The 13,018-nt window shown below is 46.3% G+C and overlaps 2 non-coding genes across 2 annotated transcripts; both read right to left on the minus strand.

Annotated features, from left to right (window-relative positions):
• Positions 1-650: 650 nt before the first annotated feature.
• trnag-ccc (transfer RNA glycine (anticodon CCC)) lies at positions 651-722 on the minus strand. The gene has a single exon. It is a non-coding gene; the product is annotated as a tRNA-Gly (tRNA).
• Positions 723-5,920: 5,198 nt separating this feature from the next.
• trnag-ucc (transfer RNA glycine (anticodon UCC)) lies at positions 5,921-5,992 on the minus strand. Its single transcript has one exon. It is a non-coding gene; the product is annotated as a tRNA-Gly (tRNA).
• Positions 5,993-13,018: the final 7,026 nt, after the last annotated feature.

The raw sequence follows: 13,018 nt of genomic DNA on the forward strand, positions 1-13,018 counted from the left end.
CGAAATTGATGTTGTTCTGAATCAGAACAAACCGCCTTTGTTAAGAAGATGGACTAGAGCCCTTTTATTTTCTAATTTCCGAAAGGCAAGTATAAGGCATTGCAATTCGATTGGTCAAACTGTCAGGTTGAATCAAAACACATTTTACTCACGCTATCTTTGACATTCAAACATAAAAAAAATACGTAATGCTGGTCTCCCTGCTATCGGAAGAATGCTTGTGAAACCTGAGAGGATGCAGAAAAAAAATCACATGTTTGTTTCTAAAATTTTGATTGTTTTATGGCTCGAGTTTATTTGATCATTGTATAGATTTGACACGTTAATCCTCCCTCCCCACGACTACAGAAGCTGTTCAATGTTTAGTGTTTCCAGCGGCTTCTGTAATTATTTCAAGTTCCTGATGGAAGCAGCCTCTCATTTTTCGGGGAAAACAAAACATCCTTGCAATACGTAAATCAGAAATAGAAAGCAGCAGAGGGGAACATTTCCCAGATGCTGAGCAATGCTGCCCGATCCCCCATTGCAATTCACAGAAACCATCACCACGAAAAGCAAGGAGCAATCTGGTCGATCCGTCTCACCACAGAATAAAGCATGGCGAGTCTCGATTTACCCCCGCAACGTTCCCTTAAAAAAGGGCACAAGACTGCGATGGCTGGGAATCGAACCCGGGTCAACTGCTTGGGACGCAGCTATGCTCACCACTACACCACCATCACCTAGATTCCCCGCGCTTTTCACCCTTCATAAACGCACTTAACCAAGCCGTGGTCATCACCAACTGGATTGGGGCTGAAATAATAAAAATAAACAAGAAATTCCTGGTGAAGCTCAGCAGGTCTGACAGCACCGGAATCAGAAGCCTTCAATTCTGAAGAACAGTCAGTGGATCGGAAAGTTTCACTCCCAACAGATGCTGCCAGACCAATTGAGTTTCCCCAGCAATTCTGTGCTGTCTCTCAGATCTGCTGTTCTTTGTAGTAAACAAAGCAAACGTTGACCCACCGAACGGGTATTGGGTCAGGGGCAGATGTGAAGGAGCATAGAATCATAGAATCCCTACAGTGTGGAAACGAGCCATTGGAAACGTCATATATTCCACCAAGATGCACCCCGCTGCCCTATCCCTGTAACCCCGCAATTCCCATGGCAAATCCATCTGACTGACACGTCCCTGAGCACTATGGGCAATTGAGCATGTGCAATCCACCTAAACAGCACATCTTTAGACTATGGGAGAAAACAGGAGCCCCTGGATGAAACCCATGCAGACACGGGGAAAATATGCAACCTTCACATAGACAGTTTCAATCATTCAGAGAGCTAGATAATTGAGAGTTTAAGAGTGGGAGTCCAGACAATTAGGCTGGCGTGTGAATGATGGTATGCAGACAGATTTCAATGCCATTTAAAAAATCTCTTCAGTAACATGACTCCCTACATTCAGCATTCATCTCAGTTTACGTTTGTTTCAATTCATTGTGTTTTTGAATTTCTTCTGAATGAAATATCTTGAGAGTGGTTGTTTGTGCATTCAGTCAGATCTGTGTATTAGTGGTTCAGGAATATGCTTCATAGCAAACACGGGAGAAGGCAGGTTGAATTCTAACCCCTTACAGGTCCCATTGCAATATGCCATTTCCTCAATTGCTTTAAGATATTTGAATTTCAATATCATCACAATACTCTGATGCACTTCTTAGCACTTTACGAAACTGTACAGAGTGGCATTGCTTTCCTCTGTGAACAAACGGAATATCAAGGAGTCGGTTTGGAGAATGCATCCGCTCACAGAAAGAGGAACAGATAGATGTTATTCCATCTGAAATAAGCATAGACCATACTGAGAAAACTGATAAAGTCAAGCAGCGTCTATAGCGAGATGGTAAAATTGTCTGGGGAGTAGGTAGGGGAAGTGTTTATTCGGAGGTGGGGGCCTCAGAAGGATGTCAGAATAGTAATGATTTCTGAACAATTGGAATGGGTGGAAGGCTGAAGAAAGAATGAGATGGTTTGTAATAGGGTGGAGGCTGCAGAGATTTATTGACAAATGGCTTCATGGAACCAAATGTAAAGGGACTGCAAATTGGTTCAGTAACAATCTAAGAGCTCACAAAATTTGATGAGGAAGAGATTACACAGCCTGATTAAACTGTGTGGTCTGTCCCTGCGTCCAATGCAATCATAGTTGATTTCAAATCCCCATATCGCGTGCCTCTCTTAGCCACCGGTAATCTGTCTATTTCAATCTGAAATGTAATCAATTCACAGGGCATTCACAGTCTGCAGAGAGAGAGAAGATATTCAAGACTCAGTAGGCTTTGAGCGAAGCGCTGTCTCTTTATCTCAGTCATAAATAATCTTCCCCTCATACTGAGATTTTGTCAATGAAACCCGAATGAATTGCAGATGGTGTTAATCAGAAACTAAGAGAGGGGTTGCTGTAAAATCTCAGCAGGTCTGGAAGCATCTGTGAAGAGAATTCGATGTGAACTTATAGTGTCTGGTGACCCTTTAATCACCTGGTCGGAAACGTGAACTCTGTCTTCACAGATGCTGCCAGAACTGTCCAGATTTTTCAGCAGCTCCTGATATAATGAACTTGTGTTTCAGATTCCTAGAGGAACAGGAAGACTTTCTGAGCAGTTACGCTATCAAGCTCTGCTTCCTCACAATCTGATTCATTGTATGAAATCGCTTTTTAATTGTCTAGATTGTAGCCTCAATTTATTCAGGTATTCAGCACTGGAGCACGCAGCTACCAAATAGTGAAATAGTTTCAATGATTCACTAATGTGTTTGAGCGATTACCACCTGAACCACCACATATTGCTCAAACATAATTGCTGTGGCGGAGATGACGAGGAGCTATCATTTTGAATTGCTGCCATTCATTTAGTGCATATAAACCCATAATGCTATGTTGCAGGCAATTTCCTGGAGGTAAAATAATGCACAAATTCGAATTTAGCAGTGAATAAGAATTCAGGTTATTTTCGCAAAACCTTTTGGCAAAATTAAGACACAATACAGTACAGCCACGCGACCCACTGATTACTGCTGGAGAGTTAGGGCATTTTGTGTTGCAACCCCTTTCAGAGAGTTATGTACGCTCCTTTCCTACTGTAAACTGGCAACATGTTCCGGGCCATGGTTCATCCCAAAGGATTTCCAAGATATTTTCCGTTAGCTGTTGCATCCATCAGTTACACATTGCTCAATGACAGGAAGAACCTCTCTGTATTTACTTGTGGAGTCCAGTTTTTGCATGGTAGCAAACACATCTTCTCCGCAAAATCTGAATGTCACTCTGTAGTTACCATAGCATTTCTCTTTTACACCTTTAATTTCACGCGTTCAGATGTAAGGGAGGGAATTCCAGGATATTCAAACAATGGCACTTGTGGAGCTGAGATGTTTTCCAAAATAGCGTGGCGAGTGTCTTGATGTGGAATTGTCAGCTTGGGTGTTCCCGTATATCTGCTGTGCTCAGCATTCCACATGATAGTGCCGTGGGTCTGGAAGCTGCTCTGTAAGGAACCTTGGTGAATTTCTACAGACTGTCTTGAATCAGCTGAACTATTCCAGTCAGCTACTTGAGCACTGATCTTGTAGTCCAGTTGATCTGCATCACAAATCCTCCTTACATTGGTCATCGTCTTCCTTTGAAGGATATCCGTCAAAATCATCATACAAGTTTTCCCTTCGTAAAACCATCCTGTCATGAGTTATTGAATCAATCTTAAAATGAGTATTTATATAGCTCCACAGAGCCTTTAAAAGCATTTACGAAGCTCTGAGAATGTAATAGCAAGTGGATCTCCTCATAATTTGTTGATGTTTAGAAAACCTCTGAGAGATTAATCGCATTTATTTCATCTCAGCATTTTTCCCTGTTTAAGATTGCTTTAAAAGCGCAACAGGGCGATGACACAGATCCGAGCCCGGGTCAACTGCTGGAAGGACACATTGCAAATTACTCCCAAGGCCATGATCATGACCAATTCAATACGCTGAAATAACAACAGAAATTATTAGCGAAGTTCAGCAGTTCTAGAAGCATCCGAACCCTTTAGTTTTTTTTTGGACACCATAACACTGCGATAGCCGGTAATCAAACCCAGGTCAATTGCTTGGAAGGCAGCTATGCTCACCACTATACCTCCATGGCCGTGTGATAACTGCGCTCGCCAATCCCTAACACACTTAACGAGACTGTGATCACTACCATTTAGAGTGGGGCCGAAATAAACACTAGAAATTGTTGACGAAACTTAGCAGTTCTGGTAGCATCAGCATCAGAACAATTCAGTTCCGAAGAACATTTCCTGGCATCGAAACGTTCGCTCTGAATTCTCCACAAATGATGCTTCTCCTCCTAAATTTCGCCGGTAATTTATTTGTTTTCTTTCAGATCTCCTGTATCTGCAGTTCGTTGTCTTAAATACAGTAGATTTTTACCAGCCGAAGGGGATATTGGGTCAGATGTCCGTCTATGTCATTCATTGAGGCAGATGTCATTTTAAACCAGAGAGGGTCTAGAGGAGCGGAGGTGTTTTGAAAAGAGTACAGAAATTAATACAGCTCAGCTCAAAGCACGGCGCTTAGTGCACCCCCGATGGCAGGGGAGCAGATGGGCTGAGACAGGGTGGGAGTGAGGCGACATTGCTCATGTGGAAGTACAGTCCATCAGATAACATTCTGTCAGTCTGACTAACAGCAGTCACTCAGTGGTGAAGAGTCCATGAATAGAGCGGACTGTCCCTGTCATGACTCTCCAGCCCCCGCTCAGTGAGTGAACTCTCAATCTCCCAGGAAATGTGCTGCACCCAATTTTGCTGGATGACTGGATCTGTGGTGAACTGACAGTTGAGAAATATCATTCCCAAATGACTCCTGTCCAAGATAGTCACGATTTCTGTGCCTGTGTATCCTTCTCTAATCCATAAACATCATTGTCGGAAAATGTATTGACGTAGGGCAGCACGGTGGCACAGTGGCACAGTGGTTAGCACTGCTGCCTCACAGCGCCAGAGACCTAGGTTCAATTCCCGCCTCAGGTGACTGACTGTGTGGAGTTTGCACGTTCTCCCCGTGTCTGCGTGGGTTTCCTCCGGGTGCTCCGGTTTCCTCCTACAGTCCAAAGATGTGCAGGTCAGGTGAATTGGCCATGCTAAATTGCCCCTAGTGTTAGGTAAGGGGTAAATGTAGGGGTTTGGGTGGGTTGCGCTTCGGCGGGTCGGTGTGGACTTGTTGGGCCAAAGGGCCTGTTTCCACACTCTAATCGGAAATCGAGGTTGTTGTGAACCACACCAAACCCCCTGTGTTAAGAACATAGTCTCAACCCCTTTTTTTCTAATTTCCGAAAGACAAGTGTAAGGCATTACAATTCGATTGGTCAAACTATCAGGCTTGAATTAAAACACATTTTACTCAACGCTATCTTTTACATTCAAACATTTAAAAAATAATAATGCAGGTTTCCCTGCTATCGGAATGATAATTGTGAAACTTGAGAGGATGCAGAAAATGATTTACAAGGATGTTTTTAAACCTTTGATTGTTTTATGGCTAGAGTTTATTTTATCGTTGTATAGACTTGACACGTTAACCCTCCCTCCCCACGACTACAGAAGCTGTTGGGACTGTTCAGTGTTTCCAATGGCGTGTTTAATTATTTCAGGTTGCCGACGGGAGCAGTCTCTCATTTTTCGAGCAAAACAAAACCTTCAATAATTAAATAAGAAATGGGGAGAGCAGAGGGGAAAGCTTCTGAGATGCAGAGCAATGCTTTCTCGTTCCACATTGCAATTCACCGAAACCATCGCCAGGAAAAGCAACCGTTGAAACCCATTTTACCACAGAAAGGGACACCTACAATTCATCCGCGTAAGTTTTAGTTAAGAAAACGCAGCACTGCGATGGCCGTGAATCGAACCCGGAACAACTGCTTGGAAGGCAGCTATGCTCGCCACTATACCACCATCGCCACGCGAGTGCTGCTGACCCCTTTCCTAAACAGACTTAACAAAGCCCGTGATCATGAGGATTGGGGCTGAAACAAAAAAAAATCAGAAATTGCTGGTGAAGCTCAGCATGTCTGACACCGTCAGAATCAGATGCTTTCAGTTTTGAAGAATAATCACTGGATCCGAAAGGTTCAATACCCGCAGATGCTGCCAGACCTGCTGAGTTTCCCCAGCAATTTCTGTGCTGTCTCTCAGATCCGCAGTTCTTTTTTTAGAACATTACAGCGCAGTACAGGCCCTTCCACCCTCGATGTTGCGCCGACCTGTCATACCAATCTGAAGCCCAGTTAACCTACACTATTCCATATACGTCCATATGCTTGTCCAATGACATTAAATATACTTAAAGTTGGCGAATCTACTACCGTACACTTACTACACTTACATCTGTCCTATATCTATCACCCCTCAATTTAAAACTGTGCCCCTCGTGCTCGCCGTCACCATTCTTGGAAAAATGCACTCCCTGTCCATCCTATCTGACCCTCTGATTATCTTATATGTCTCTATTAAGTCACATCTCAACCTTCTTGTCTTTAACGAAAACAGCCTCAAGTCCCTCAGCCTTTCCTCGTAAGACCTTCTTTGTAGTAAACAAAGCAAACGTTGACCCACCCAAGGGATATTGGGTCTAGTGATACTCTACCTCCCCCCTTGAGGCAGATGTGAAGGAGCACAGAATCATAGAATCTCTACAGTGTGGAAACGGGTCATTTGGCCCATCATGCGACCAACAAGATGTACCCGTGTAACCTATCCCTGGAATCCCACATTTCCTATCTTGAATCCACTAACCCACAGGTCACTGTACATTATCGGCAATTTAGCATGGCTAATCCACCTAAACTACACATTTGTAGATGTGAGGAAGCAACACCATCTGTAGGAAACCCAAACGGACACAGGACAACGTGCAAACTCTACATAGACAGCCTTCAATCAGACAGGGATCTGGCTAATTGGAAAGATTTAGAGAGGGAGTCCAGATAAAGACTGGCGTGTTAATGATGGGCCAAACAGCCTGATTTCAGTGCTATAAGAAACTCCATAGCAACATGATCCCTACATGGAACATTCATCGCAGTTTATGCTTTAGTTTAATTCATCGGGTAAGTGAACATATTGCGAATGGAATAACTGGAGAGTGATTGTGCATTCAGTCTGATTTATGTTCAGGAGGGTCGTACATAGCAAAAACGGAAGAGGTCAGATTTGAATTCTTGACCCTTACAGATGCCATTGCAACATTCCATTTCCTAATGAATGTCAACTGGTTTAAGCTATATGAATTTTAATATCATCACAATACACTGATGCCCTTCTTAATCCGTTACGAATTGCAGTGCAGCGAACCCCTGTGGACGTTCCCCTCAATGACAAAGATAACACTTTGGATACTGTTGGGGACGAGGAATGACCTACCTGCTCCTCGGATGCTGCCTGACCTGCTGTGCTTTTCCAACAATGGAATTCAATGTAGCTAAGTGCGAGGTGATTCACTTTGGGAAGAATAACAAAAAGATGGGGTACTGGGCTAATGGTCGGATACTTGGTAGTGTGGATGAGCAGAGGGATCTTGGTGTCCATGTACACAGATCTCTGAAAGTTGCCACCCAGGTAAATAGTGCGGTGAGGAAGGCATATGGCGTACTGGCTTTTATTGGTAGAGGAATTGAGTTCCGGAGTCCTGAGGTCATGATGCAGTTGTATAAGACTCTGGTACGGCCGCATCTGGAATATTGTGTGCAGTTTTGGTCGCCATACTATAGGAAGGATGTGGAGGCATTGGAACGGGTGCAGAGGAGGTTTACCAGGATGTTGCCTGGTATGAAAGGAAAATCGTATGAGGAAAGACTGAGGCACTTGGGGCTGTTTTCACTAGAGAAAAGAAGGTTTAGGGGTGACTTGATTGAGGTGTACAAGATGATTAGGGGGTTAGATAGGGTCGACAGTATGAACCTTTTCCCGCGTATTGAGTCGGGTATTACAAGGGGGCATAGCTTTAAATTAAGGGGGGGTAGATATAGGACTGATGTTAGGGGTAGGTTCTTCACTCAGCGAGTCGTTAGTTCATGGAATGCCCTGCCAGTAACAGTGGTGGACTCTCCCTCTTTATGGGCATTTAAGAGGGCATTGGATAGGTATATGGAGGATAGTGGGTTAGTGTAGTTTAGGTGGGCTTGGATCGGCGCAACATCGAGGGCCCAAGGGCCTGTACTGCGCTGTATTCTTCTATGTTCTATGTTCTATAACACCAGTCTAATCTTGACTCTAATCTCCAGCATCTGCAGTCCTCACTGTCGCCTAGAGAAAGATTAGGGCTAATCAAGGATGGGAGTGGGAAGTTGTGTTTGGAGTCTGAGGAGATAGGGGAAGAGCTAAATGAATATTTTTCCTGCATTCACACTGGAAAAAGACGATGTTGTCAAGGAGAATATTGAGGTACAGGCTACTTGACTAGACAGGATTGCATTTGCAAGGAGAAGGTCTTAGCAATTCTGGAGAACGTGAAAATTGATAAGTCTCCTGGGCCGGATGGGATTTGTCCTGGGATTGTCTAGGAAGTCAGGGTAGAGGTTGCAGAGTCTTTGGGTTTGATCTTTATGTCATCATTGTCTACAGGGATAGTGCCAGAAGACTGGGTGTTAGCAAATGTTGCCTTCTTGCTCAAGATGAGAAGTAGAGACAACCCTGGTTGTATAGACTTGACACGTTAACCCTCCCTCCCCACGACTACAGAAGCTGTTGGGACTGTTCAGTGTTTCCAATGGCGTGTTTAATTATTTCAGGTTGCCGACGGGAGCAGTCTCTCATTTTTCGAGCAAAACAAAACCATCAATAATTAAATAAGAAATGGGGAGAGCAGAGGGGAAAGCTTCTGAGATGCAGAGCAATGCTTTCTCGTTCCACATTGCAATTCACAGAAACCATCGCCAGGAAAAGCAACCGTTGAACCCCATTTTACCACAGAAAGGGACACCTACAATTCATCCGCGTAAGTTTTAGTTAAGAAAACACAGCACTGCGATGGCCGGGAATCAAACCCGGGTCAACTGCTTGGAAGGCAGCTATGCTCGCCACTATACCACGTCAGCGTGTGCCGCTGACCTCTTTCCTAAACAGACTTAACAAAGCCGTGATCATGAGGATTGGGGCTGAAGCAAAAAAAATCAGAAATTGCTGGTGAAGCTCAGCAGGTCTGACACCGTCAGAATCAGATGCTTTCAGTTTTGAAGAACAATCACTGGATCCGAAAGGTTCAATACCAGCAGATGCTGCCAGACCTGCTGAGTTTCCCCAGCAATTTCTGTGCTGTCTCTCAGATCCGCAGTTCTTTTTTTAGAACATTGCAGCGCAGTACAGGCCCTTCCACCCTCGATGTTGCGCCGACCTGTCATACCAACCTGAAGCCTAGTTAACATACACTGTTCCATACACGTCCATATGCTTGTCCAATGACATTAAATACACTTAAAGTTGGCGAATCTACTACCGTTGCAGGCAAAGCATTCCATACACTTACTACACTTACATCTGTCCTATATCTATCACCCCTCAATTTAAAACTATGCCCCTCGTGCTCGCCGTCACCATTCTTGGAAAAATGCTCTCCCTGTCCATCCTATCTGACCCTCTGATTATCTTATATGTCTCTATTAAGTCACATCTCAACCTTCTTGTCTTTAACGAAAACAGCCTCACGTCGCTCAGCCTTTCCTCGTAAGACCTTCTTTGTAGTAAACAAAGCAACCGTTGACCCACCCAAGGGATATTAGGTCTAGTGATACTCTAAATCCTCCCTTGAGGCAGATGTGAAGGAGCACAGAATCATAGAATCTCTACAATGTGGAAACGGGTCATTTGGCCCATCATGCGACCAACAAGATGTACCCGTGTAACCTATCCCTGGAATCCCACATTTCCTATCTTGAATCCACTAACCCACAGGTCACTGTACATTATCGGCAATTTAGCATGGCTAATCCACCTAAACTACACATTTGTACATGTGAGGAAGCAACACCATTTGTTGGAAACCCAAACAGACACAGGGACAACGTGCAAACTCTAAATTGACAGCCTTCAATCAGACAGGGATCTGGCTAATTGGAAAGATTTAGAGAGGGAGTCCAGATAAAGACTGGCGTGTTAATGATGGGCCAAACAGCCTGAATTCAGTGCTATAAGAAACTCCATAGCAACATGATCCCTACATGGAACCTTCATCGCAGTTTATGCTTTAGTTTAATTCGTCGGGTAAGTGAACATATTGCGAATGTAATAACTGGAGAGTGATTGTGCATTCAGTCTGATTTATGTTCAGGAGGGTCATACATAGCAAAAACGGAAGAGGTCAGATTTGAATTCTTGACCCTTACAGATACCTAATGAATGTCAACTGGTTTAAGCTATATGTATTTTAATATCATCACAATACACTGACGCCCTTCTTAGCCCGTTACGAACTTGGACAGAGTGACACTGCTTTTCTCTGTGAAGAAGCGGAATATCAAAGAGTGGAATTGGAGAATGTATCCCCTCACAGATAGTTGTCATTCCCGCTGAAATAAACATAGCCCATGCTGACAAAACCAATAAGGTCAGATAGCATCTATAGAGGTGGCAAAGACGTGGTGCAATGCAGGCAGGAAAAATATTAACCTGTGGAGTTGGGGTGCGGGGGGAGTGCGGATGTTAGGAAAGCAATGATTTCCGATCAATTGGAATGGGGGTAACGCTGAAGAAAGAATGAGATGGTTAGTAATCGGGTGAGGCTGCAGAGATTTAGTGATAAACGGTTTCACGGAACCAAATCCAAAGGGATTGGGGATTGGTTCAGTAAGTTGAAACTTTATTGCTGGAACAGCACAGCAGGTCAGGCAGCATCCAGGGAACAGGAGATTCGACGTTTCGGGCACAGGCCCTTCTTCAGGAATGAGCAGAGAGTGTTCAGCAGGAGAAGATAAAAGGTAGGGAGGAGGGACTTGGAGGAGGGGAGTTGGAAATGTGATAGGTGGAAAGAGGTCAAGGTGAGGGTGATAGGTCGGAGTAGGGTGGAGGCGGAGAGGTCAAGAAGAAGACTGCAGGTCAGGAAGGCGGTGCCGGGCTGGAAGGATCCGGCTGAGACAAGGTGGGGGGAGGGGGGATGAAGAAACTGGTGAAGTCCAAGTTCATCCCCTGCGGTTGGAGGGTTCCCAGTCGGAAGATAAGACGCTCCTCCTCCGACCGTCGGGTTGTTGTGGTTTGGCGGTGGATGAGTCCAATGATCTGCATATCCTCGGTGGAGTGGGAGGGGGAGTTGAAATGCTGTGCCACAGGTTGGTTGGGTTGGTTCGTCCGGGTGGCCCAGAGGTGCTCCCTGAATCGCTCCGCAAGTAGGCGGCCTGTCTCCCCAATATAGAGGAGGCCACACCGGCTGCAGCGGATGCAGTAGATGATGTGGGTGGAGGTGCAGGTGAATCTGTGGCGGATATGGAAGTTTCCCTTGGGGCCTTGGAGAGAAGTGAGGGGGGAGGTGTGGGCGCAAGTGTTGCACCTCCTGCGGTTGCAAGGGAAGGTGCCGGGAGTGGTGGTTGGGTCGGTGGGGGGTGTGGATCTGACAAGGGAGTCGCGGAGGGAGTGGTCTCTATGGAAAGCTGATAGGGGAGGGGAGGGAAATATATCCTTGGTGCTGGGGTCTGTTTGGAGGTGGCGGAAGTGACGGCGGATGATGCGCTGTACATGGAGATTGGTGGGGTGGTAGGTGAGGACCAGTGGGGTTCTGTCCTGGTGGCGGTTGGAGGGGCGGGGCTCAAGGGCGGAGGAGCGGGAAGTGGAGGAGATGCGGTGGAGGGCACCGTCGACCACGTCGGGGGGGAAATTGCGGTCCTTGAAGAAGGAGGCCATCTGTGTTGTACGTATTTTGAACTGGTCCTCCTGGGAGCAGATGCGGCGGAGACGAAGGAATTGGGAGAATGGGATGGCGTTTTTACAGGGGGCAGGATGGGAGGAGGTGTAGTCCAGGTAGCTGTGGGAGTCGGTAGGTTTGTAGTAGATGTCCGTGTTGATTCGGTCGCCTGAGATAGAAACAGAAAGGTCTAGGAAGGGGAGGGAGGAGTCCGAGACTGTCCAGGTGAATTTGAGGTCGGGGTGGAAGGTGTTGGTGTAGTGGATGAACTGTTCAACCTCCTCGTGGGAGCACGAGGTAGCGCCGATACAGTCATCAATGTAGCGAAGAAAAAGATGGGGGGTGGGGCCAGTGTAGTTGCGGAAGATGGATTGTTCCACATACCCTACGAAGAGGCAGGCATAGCTGGGGCCCATGCGGGTGCCCATGGCTACTCCTTTTGTTTGGAGAAAGTGGGAGGATTGGAAAGAAAAGTTGTTCAGGGTGAGGACCAGTTCGGTCAGTCGAAGGAGGGTGTCGGTGGAAGGGTACTGGGTGGTACGGCGGGAAAGGAAGAAGCGGAGTGCTTTGAGTCCTTCGTGATGGGGGATGGAGGTGTACAGGGACTGGATGTCCATGGTGAAGATGAGGCGTTGGCCTCCTTCTTCAAGGACACAGATGGCCTCCTTCTTCAAGGACCGCAATTTCCCCCCCGACGTGGTCGACGGTGCCCTCCACCGCATCTCCTCCACTTCCCGCTCCTCCGCCCTTGAGCCCCGCCCCTCCAACCGCCACCAGGACAGAACCCCACTGGTCCTCACCTACCACCCCACCAATCTCCATGTACAGCGCATCATCCGCCGTCACTTCTGCCACCTCCAAACAGACCCCAGCACCAAGGATATATTTCCCTCCCCTCCCCTATCAGCTTTCCGTAGAGACCACTCCCTCCGCGACTCCCTTGTCAGATCCACACCCCCCACCGACCCAACCACCACTCCCGGCACCTTCCCTTGCAACCGCAGGAGGTGCAACACTTGCGCCCACACCTCCCCCCTCACTTCTCTCCAAGGCCCCAAGGGAAACTTCCATATCCGCCACAGATTCACCTGCACCTCCA

Source organism: Chiloscyllium plagiosum, unplaced genomic scaffold (genome assembly GCF_037043375.1).
Source record: "Chiloscyllium plagiosum isolate Xiang-an unplaced genomic scaffold, Cpla_swu_hap1 HiC_scaffold_50, whole genome shotgun sequence".
Taxonomy (NCBI): domain Eukaryota; kingdom Metazoa; phylum Chordata; class Chondrichthyes; order Orectolobiformes; family Hemiscylliidae; genus Chiloscyllium; species Chiloscyllium plagiosum.